Source organism: Tupaia chinensis, unplaced genomic scaffold (genome assembly GCF_000334495.1).
Source record: "Tupaia chinensis unplaced genomic scaffold, TupChi_1.0 Scaffold000138_1, whole genome shotgun sequence".
NCBI classification, from domain to species: domain Eukaryota; kingdom Metazoa; phylum Chordata; class Mammalia; order Scandentia; family Tupaiidae; genus Tupaia; species Tupaia belangeri.
This window is the reverse complement of record NW_006159608.1, coordinates 766,656-774,820: the sequence shown is the minus strand read 5'-3', so window position 1 is coordinate 774,820 and position 8,165 is coordinate 766,656. Positions and strand designations below refer to the sequence as shown.

General features: G+C 42.1%; 1 protein-coding gene across 1 annotated transcript in view; it reads left to right on the top strand.

Moving 5' to 3' along the window:
- Nucleotides 1-8,165, top strand: part of CD38 (CD38 molecule) — a gene marked incomplete at its 5' end in the record, with an annotated part of 96,188 nt that overhangs the window by 428 nt on the left and 87,595 nt on the right. The gene's annotated exons all lie outside the window — the stretch shown is intronic.

The following is an 8,165-nucleotide window of genomic DNA, read 5'->3' as shown; positions in this document are numbered from 1 at the left end:
CTGCAGCGGGGCCAGCTCCAAGATTAGTTTTACTCTTTCTTGGAAAACAGCTCCCCGACTCCTTTTGCGAGTCTTGAAATGCGTATGACCAGAGAAATCATTACAAAATAATAACAAAATTTGAGGTGTATTTTGTACCCACATCAGTCAGGAAACCACTTCGGGCTCTTCCCGCCTCCTCCCGGCCACCAAGCTGCCCCAGTGGGAACGCTGTTTTGAAGTCCGTTCTGGGGCTTGCTTTTGCTGGGAGTATGCATGCTAGTGAGCCAAGCACATCACTTAGGGAGGAAGGCAAGGAGAGTTCTGATTTTCCCTCTGTGCTTGAATCTGCAAAATTCAAAATACCTCCAGTCCCAGGAGATGAGCGAAATGCCTCTTCTAAAGATTCCCAAGGTCCCTTAAAAGTTTTATGTACAGATAATTAAATACTTAATTGAAAGAGAAAATGGAAGTTGAGGGGTTCCTTCAGACTGTTCTTTAAATTATCAATTAAATCAAGTGAAATCCACTCTGTAATAACAATGATAAAAAGCAATCTCATTTTTATTTTCACCTTTAATAGTTAAAAAAAAATGCAGGGATTTCTTTCCGGGCTGTACTGTAATGCGAATACCTTTGAATGATAGTGGTTTCCACGTGGGGAAGTTACACGGGTTAAGAGGAATGATTCTGGTATGTAACAAGTATCGAGCTGTGAACTCTTCAGTAACACAGGCGTCTGTTAACGACGATACATACAGACCAAGCTATCACTTTCAAATGGATGGCCATTACTAGAGTGTTTCCTGAGGGCTCAGAGGGCAGCATAGTGCCAGTGCCTCTGAGGAGTCTCACACAGGCTCCCATCCAGGACAGGCAGCGCTGAGTACGTCAGACATGCACGTTCCCATGACCCAGGCTGGCTGAAGGCTGAGGGTGTTTTGTGTCATCAAGACCCGGCTGGGGGTTCTCTCTGTCACTGTGTCCTCTCTTGATTAAAAAAAAAAAAAAAAAGAATATTTATTTAAATCACAATCCAGTAAATCTACCTTATGATGATGGACTTTATGTTGTTTACAGGTTTTAACCATTTTTTTGCTTTTAATATATTTTATTGAGATGATGGAGTTACAAAAGTAAATGTAAAATGTTTTTAAATAATTATTTAACTTTATTATTATTATTTAGTTTACTATAGGGAACATGTGTTCACCAGAGACAGAGAGAAATGAGAAAGCCAGTTGCCAGGTCCCACTGAGCCACTGTCAGCCATGTGGGAGTTCAACACTGGTACCACTGTGCCACCTGCCGGGCCCCAAATGCCTTTGTTTTTTTTTTTTTTTAAGAGAGAGATTTTTTTTTTTTTTTCTGTAGGGCCTGTGAGCTCACTGGAGAGATAGAGACAGGGAGACAGAAAGCAAGAAATCACCCCCCACATACACACACACGCACAGGGCAGATGGCCATGCCACAATCCCTTCTCCGCCATTCTCCTCTCAGGACCTAGGGCACCACGTATGCACACATGCCCAGAGTGAGTTTTAAGCTGACAATTGGGGACTCAAACTGCAGTTGACCATGTGGGAGTCCAGCAACATAACCATTACGCCATCTACTGGTCCCCAAAATATCTTTTTGTAAAGTACAATTAATTGACTTAGAAAAATACATAAAGCTTCTAAAAGTTTAACAATTTCTTTCTTTCTTTCTTTCTTTCTTTCTTTCTTTCTTTCTTTCTTTCTTTTTCCTTCTTTCTTTCTTTTTTTTTTTTTGACGTAGGATGTGGTACTCACGAGAGAGAGAGAGAGAGAGAGAGAAAGTGAGAAATCAACCCCCAATTGTGACGGCCATGCTGTAATCCCATCTCCTCCAGTCTCCTCTCTGGACTTCGGTCATGCATGCATATGTACCTGGTATGCTTTCAAGGCACTGATATGGGACTTAAACCGCTGATTCGACCAGGTGATATCCAGTGTCTTAACCTCCATGCCACCTGATGGCCCAACAACATAAACGTTTATGTTAAGAACATTTTAAAGGGACCAGCAGATGATATAATGGTTATGTCACTAGACTCTCATGCCAGGTGGCTTAAAAGTAATGCCGGTGGTGTGTGTGTGTGTGTGCCCAAAATCCCAAGAGGAGAATAGAAGAGAAAGGATTGTGATGTGGCTATCCCCCCAGGAGATGACTTCTTGCTTTCTACCTCTCTGTTTCTCTAGTAAGTGCATGTACCCTATAGCAAAAATCTAAAAAAAAAACATTTAAAAATATTGCAGATGGTAATCAAGGCTGATTTTTACAAATTATTTTTTAAAAATTATTTAATTTTAATTTTATTTATTATTATTATTTTAATTTGACGAGAGAGAGAGAGAGAGAGAGAGAGAGAGAGAGAGAGAGAAGAATAAAAATGCAAGCTGCCCAGATCTAGGACTTGAACCATGGTTGGTCATGTGGGAGTCCAGCACCTCAACCATCATGCCACCTGCCAGCACCATAAACTATTTTCAATGTAGACCAAACATAAAAGATTGTTCTACAGTAAGTCTATAGCACACTGGTAATATTTGGATTTACAGAATATTTCTTTGGATTGAATCTGACAGTGGGAGAATGAATGAAACGAATTTCAATGTATTGTTTTAATAAAACCACTGCCACTGCAACCCCACTTAATATCATTCCCCCAAACCTTTCACAGTCTGAAATATCGAAATCAAATGCATAAAGAGGAAGGCCTCTTTTGTTATTTTTATTTTCCCTCTTTGTCAGAATTCTATACTAGTAGAAACCAAATTCACTTACTGAACAGACCTCAGGAAATAACCTGCCCATTGAAGGAGCTGTGTTAGATGTCTCCTGCATTCTTCAGGCCAAGAGACGAGGCAGGGACAGCACCACACCATGACTGGGGCTGCTTAGAAACAAATCCATCAGCCTTGCTCTCTTTGGGCCTGACTTGCTTATGCTTCTGAGATAATGATGTTCTATTTGAAAAGGTCTACCTTCTAGCATGACCTCACTGCTCAGAGAGGAGGCCAGCAATAGAATCAGGCTCCCTCAGCAGTGTTTGTGAAATTTATATTACTGTAATTGTTTCTCTTGCCACTATGCTAGTAGAAAAACTTTACCTTTTAAAAAAGGATTCTTTTTTAAGGTTATTTATCATTATCATTCTTATTATTTTCTAATTTGCTACATGCTCACCAGAGAGAGACACACAGAGAGAGAATGTGAGAAAGCAAGCCACCAGGTCTGGGACTTGAACCGTGGTCAGCCATGTGGGAGTCCAGCGCCCCAAGCACCATGCCACCTGCTGGCTCTGAAAACTTTACGTTTGTTACCAAGGCACAATGAGTACTGATTTGCATGCTTTTTTCCCTAGTAAGCAGCTGTGTGAGGTAGGCTCTACAGGTCTAAGAAGGAAGGAGATGATGTGTTAGCTACCAGCCAGTAAAGCCACTTCACATCTGTGCAATAGAGGGGACATCTAACTGTCAATGCAAAATTTATAGTGTAGGAATGTCTGGCTCTTTAAATAAATATCTGCACGTTTTGTCCAAGTGTTTTAGAAAGCCTAAAAGTTAAGGCGCCATAAGATTAACTACATAATTTAGCAAGCACTCTCTGCCCCGTGATTGTAATCATGTATGAGGAACAGAGATCAACTTCTGAGGGAAGTTGACTTCTGATTAAGAGGAGGCAGGGGAGGAGACAGTGTGCAACAGCAGACGCTGGTCGTGGGAAGATGATACAAACGAAGGAGTCACAGCCAGACCCATTCCTGCCCCCTTGCCAAGTCGGGAAGGCATGACTCTCCTCCCATTCCTCCTGCCCTATCTTCTTGGAAGGAAACAATGTTTGACACTAATGCTTAGGTGCTGCTTCATCGAGATTGGTCTAGGAACTTGGTAATGTTCCTATATTTTAAAAAAACATATTGAGTCTCAAATTACCAGCACATTTTTGATTTGTGTCACTTCAATAAGCTGCCTTTACTACTGTCCTAGCTAGTAAAGGACATTTTTGGTTCACTGAGGGGCTTGGTCATGAAGAGAGGGAGGATTTCTACTATTGAAAATAAATGGGGAAAAAGTGAGAACCGTTGGGTTTGAGGATATTTGAAATAGTACAAATGATGATGAAAGTACAACCCTGGTTGAGAAACATGAATGAAATTCATTCCTTATGGACTTAAACAATCGAAGCAAACAGAGTTTAAAGTCAAGAGCCAGTTACTTTGTACTTTACATCCAGAAACCTGCTTTCTTAATCAGGAATGATCAAAGTAAACACAGAACAGCTGATAGGTGGGACCTTTGGACAAGCTTAAAGGTAGACTGTGGAAGGTTTCATGAGACTTTTCTCTTTTTGTTTTTTCTTCAAATGATTATCCTGCTCTTTAATTCTTCAAACAATGATGTTTCAGCTTAAATTAGATAAAATTTTAATTTCTTTGAAATTCTACATCTATTCAAGAATTCATTGAAACTCTGTTATTAAAAATGAAGTTTTGGGACCACAAAAACAGTGGCGTGGTGATCTCCCACATGGCCAAGCGCCATTCATGTCCTTGACCTGGCGGCTGGCTTTCTCATCCCTCTCTCTCTTAGCTGTCCTCTCTTTGGTGAACACATGTGTCCTATGGCAAACTTAAAGAAAGAAAAGGAATAATAAATAAATAAATAAATAAATAAATAAATAAATTTATTTCTTAAAAACTTGGGGTCAGCAGGTGATGTGTTGATTAGGGTGGCTGGATCCCACATGACAAACTGCACACTTCAAGACCTGGAGGCTGGAAAATCATGCTGGGTGTGTGTGAGCTGAGTGCCCAAAGTCCTGACAGAAGACTGGAGAAGAAGGGATTGCAGGGTGGCCCCTCCACCTGGGGGGGTGATTTCTCAATTTATCTCACTCTCTCTCTCCGCAGCAAGTGCATGTGCCCTATAGCAAAATCTTTTAGAAAAGAAGAAAGAAAGGGTTCCCAAGCAATTCTTTCCTTTGTAGTCTAGGGGAATAATAAAAATAAATGACAAAACAAACAAAAAAAAAACTACATCAAATCTAACTTTTATCAAAGCCATCAAGGAGACTGGTGAGTACATTGCAAAAATAACTGTTTTGAGACATAGGATACTAATAAATTTTTCTTAAGGGCTCACACAGAAGCTACTTTCTGACCAAGATAGCCCCAAGCACTGAGACTTGAGACACACCAAAGCATATGCAGATTACTGGCACTGACAGCATCTCTTGGCCCTGTGAGGGTATGAAGGGTCTGGGAGATAATGAAGACCCAGGGATATGCAGAGGTGGAGCAGAGCCTGCAGGAGGGCCTAGAGAGCTGGGGCTCCAAATACATGGGCCTCTAGAGAAGCACCCAGATGGATTGACTTTAGTTCCAAGAGCCTTGTCACCTTGGTGACACCCATCCCTCCCCGAGGAAGACTGCGATTGCAGGCCCTGATGATAGCTGCGCACTGCTGGTTACCTACGCGAGAAGACGGGCCAGGAGCGGGCACCTCCACGCCAAAACGAGCTGGGGACCTTGAGGGGAGTGCATCCCCAGCTGGCTAGCACACAGCTCATCACACTATAGTGTCTTAAACTTGCTGAACTGAACTCCCTGAAGTCCACTACTGGTTGAACACAAATACATGTAAGCAGATATTTAATCAGAGAAAATTCTTCTGTTTTACCCTGTCTTCTAAAGAGCATTTCTGTGCCCACATTGACTCTCTTTTCTAATTCCTTTATTTTTCATGTCACAATTTCTCTTTGCATTTTCTTCCTCTTCGAAATTCTTAGCAACATTTCTCAGGGGCCAATTCTTCAGTTTTACTTCCCTATGCCTCCCATTTTAATGACTTTAGCATTTTATTATAGTCTGCTCAGTAAAATTTGTTAGCACAAAGTAAACACAATGTCGAATTCATGCAAACACTTAGTAAAGACCTATCGTGTGCCTGTGGCTAGGGCCAGGTGTGGAGGATTCATGATGGAAGAAAACACAGGTTTGATAACTAGGGTCTTTCAAGAGTTAGGTGGGGAAGAACCAATGTAGAAGCAGAGAAATGTCAGACTGTGTGATCCATAATGACGATGAGGTTTTTTTCATGGCACAGAGGAGAAGGACTGCTTCTGCAAAGTTAGCCTTGTGTGAGGGTCTCCACAGGTGTGTAAGATGTACTTAGTACTTATCAAAGAAGGTGTGTGTGAATTGCTGCACACACGAGTCAAGAGCCAGAACAGTGCCACAGAAATGGAGAAGTGGTCTTCCCAGGAAGGAAGGATTTCATAAAAGAAATGGCATTGAGGGCTTCCTTTTAAGGTATAATTTCAATAAGGAGTTACTTTGAACACTGTTATTCTGTTGAGAAAAGCTGTAGGATTAGATAAGATGCTACTGCTAGGAAAGATCAACCTACTGATGGCCACAACTCTTTAAAGATGGTGGGACTTTGGGGATGGTCCCTTGGTGGAGAGAGTCTGGACCTCATCTTCACCTGCCCGTAACCTGGACCTTCTCATCACCCAAGAGAGTATGAGAGTGACCATTCTGCACAGGACAGAATTCCAGCATGTTTTCCCTTTTGGAGGTTGGGGGGAGTGTGTGATGAAACGACCACTTAGACCATGACCTTCATTAGAGCATTACGTGACATTATGCTCATCTTTGATTTCTCAATCCTAGTGTTGTGACATTAGGCTTCCTTTAGAAGCCAGTGGCCAGCAGATCTTAGATGCACCTGATCACATGTAGAAGGTGAAACAGAACTAGTGAAGCAGGGCTCTAAGGTATGAGGCATGGGTGCTCCTGTGGTTACAGATGGGGAAGTCAGACCATAACTGAGTTATCTGTGAGAGGAAGGGTGGAGTGGAGCATATATGCAAATAAGCTGAGTTTTGGCCCATGGGGCTTGAGGTACTACCATATCTGAGAGAATGTAGCCATGGAAATAACATCTTCTAGAAGGAAGGCTAGTTGGAAGCCCCTGTGAGGGTGAGATGGCTGAGCAAGAGGGCAGGGAAACGAGGAGAGGCCTCTTTCTATGCTTTGTCCTTTTCTAAGGTCTTTCTCTTTACCTGCCATTTTGTTTTCATTTGTTTGTTGTTGTTGTTTGTGTGTGTGTGTGTGTGTGTGTGTGCATGTGTAGTGGTTTTTTTTGTTTTTGCTGCTTAATGGTGAACTCTCCTGGGCATGGAGATACTAGCAGGGAAAACATCTCATACTTTTTCTGTCTACCTTAAAGGTGAATCATGAGGGTGCAGTGTGAGGTGGCTGGTCTCCTTTCATGGGAGCAAGATACTAGAGTTCAGGCTTTATCTTCAGGAAATATTAGGACTGTCTGTAAGTAAAGCAGTTTTATACTGTGCTCTCCCCTGGCTGCCAGCGCAGGTTCTTTGTGGTTTACCCCACCTATTTAATAGTCACTTCTCAAAGCAGGGTCAGGAAAGGTGCAGTACACACCTGACAGTCCTGATGCTGTGTCCTGAAGGTGATGCTGATGGATCAGAGAACATCCTATGGGTTCATGTCTGTCCACAGAATCTTCTACTTAGCACACCGAGGAGATGCTTGTTCACATGAAACTTGCAGTCAGGTGGGGAGAAATAGGAAATATATCATGTGGGATGTGGTGGAAAGTGCTAAAAGGATTCCACGGGGCATTTAATTGTAAGTATGACACCAAAATAAGGAAGTCTTCACTGAAAGGTGACATTTTAGCAAAGACCTGAAGAAAAGGGGAGAAAAAAAACATTAAAATATTCGGGAAGAACATTCTGTGTAAAAGGAGTAGCATGTTCAAAGGCCCTGAAAAACATCCAGGAAGCTAGGATGGTTGGAACTCTGTTATGGGAAATTTCAAACACATATGTAAAACTAGAAAAATAATCAGCCAATTTGCCTATTATCCAAAAATTTTAAAAAGGTTTATTTATTTTTTTATTCATGATTGCGAGTATGTGTGCACACCTGCATGTGAGCGTGAGAGAGAGAGAGAAAGATACTTCAACGGGGTTCTGTCACATTGCTGTCTCCCTCCTCTAGTCCTCTTGCTCCTCAGGATCGTGGGCATGTGTCCCGACCCCCGGGGGGACAGCCGAACAGGTTTCCTGAGTGAAGGAGTGAGAGCCGGGACAAGCGGCGTAGTGTTACAGCACGGAGACGACAGTGT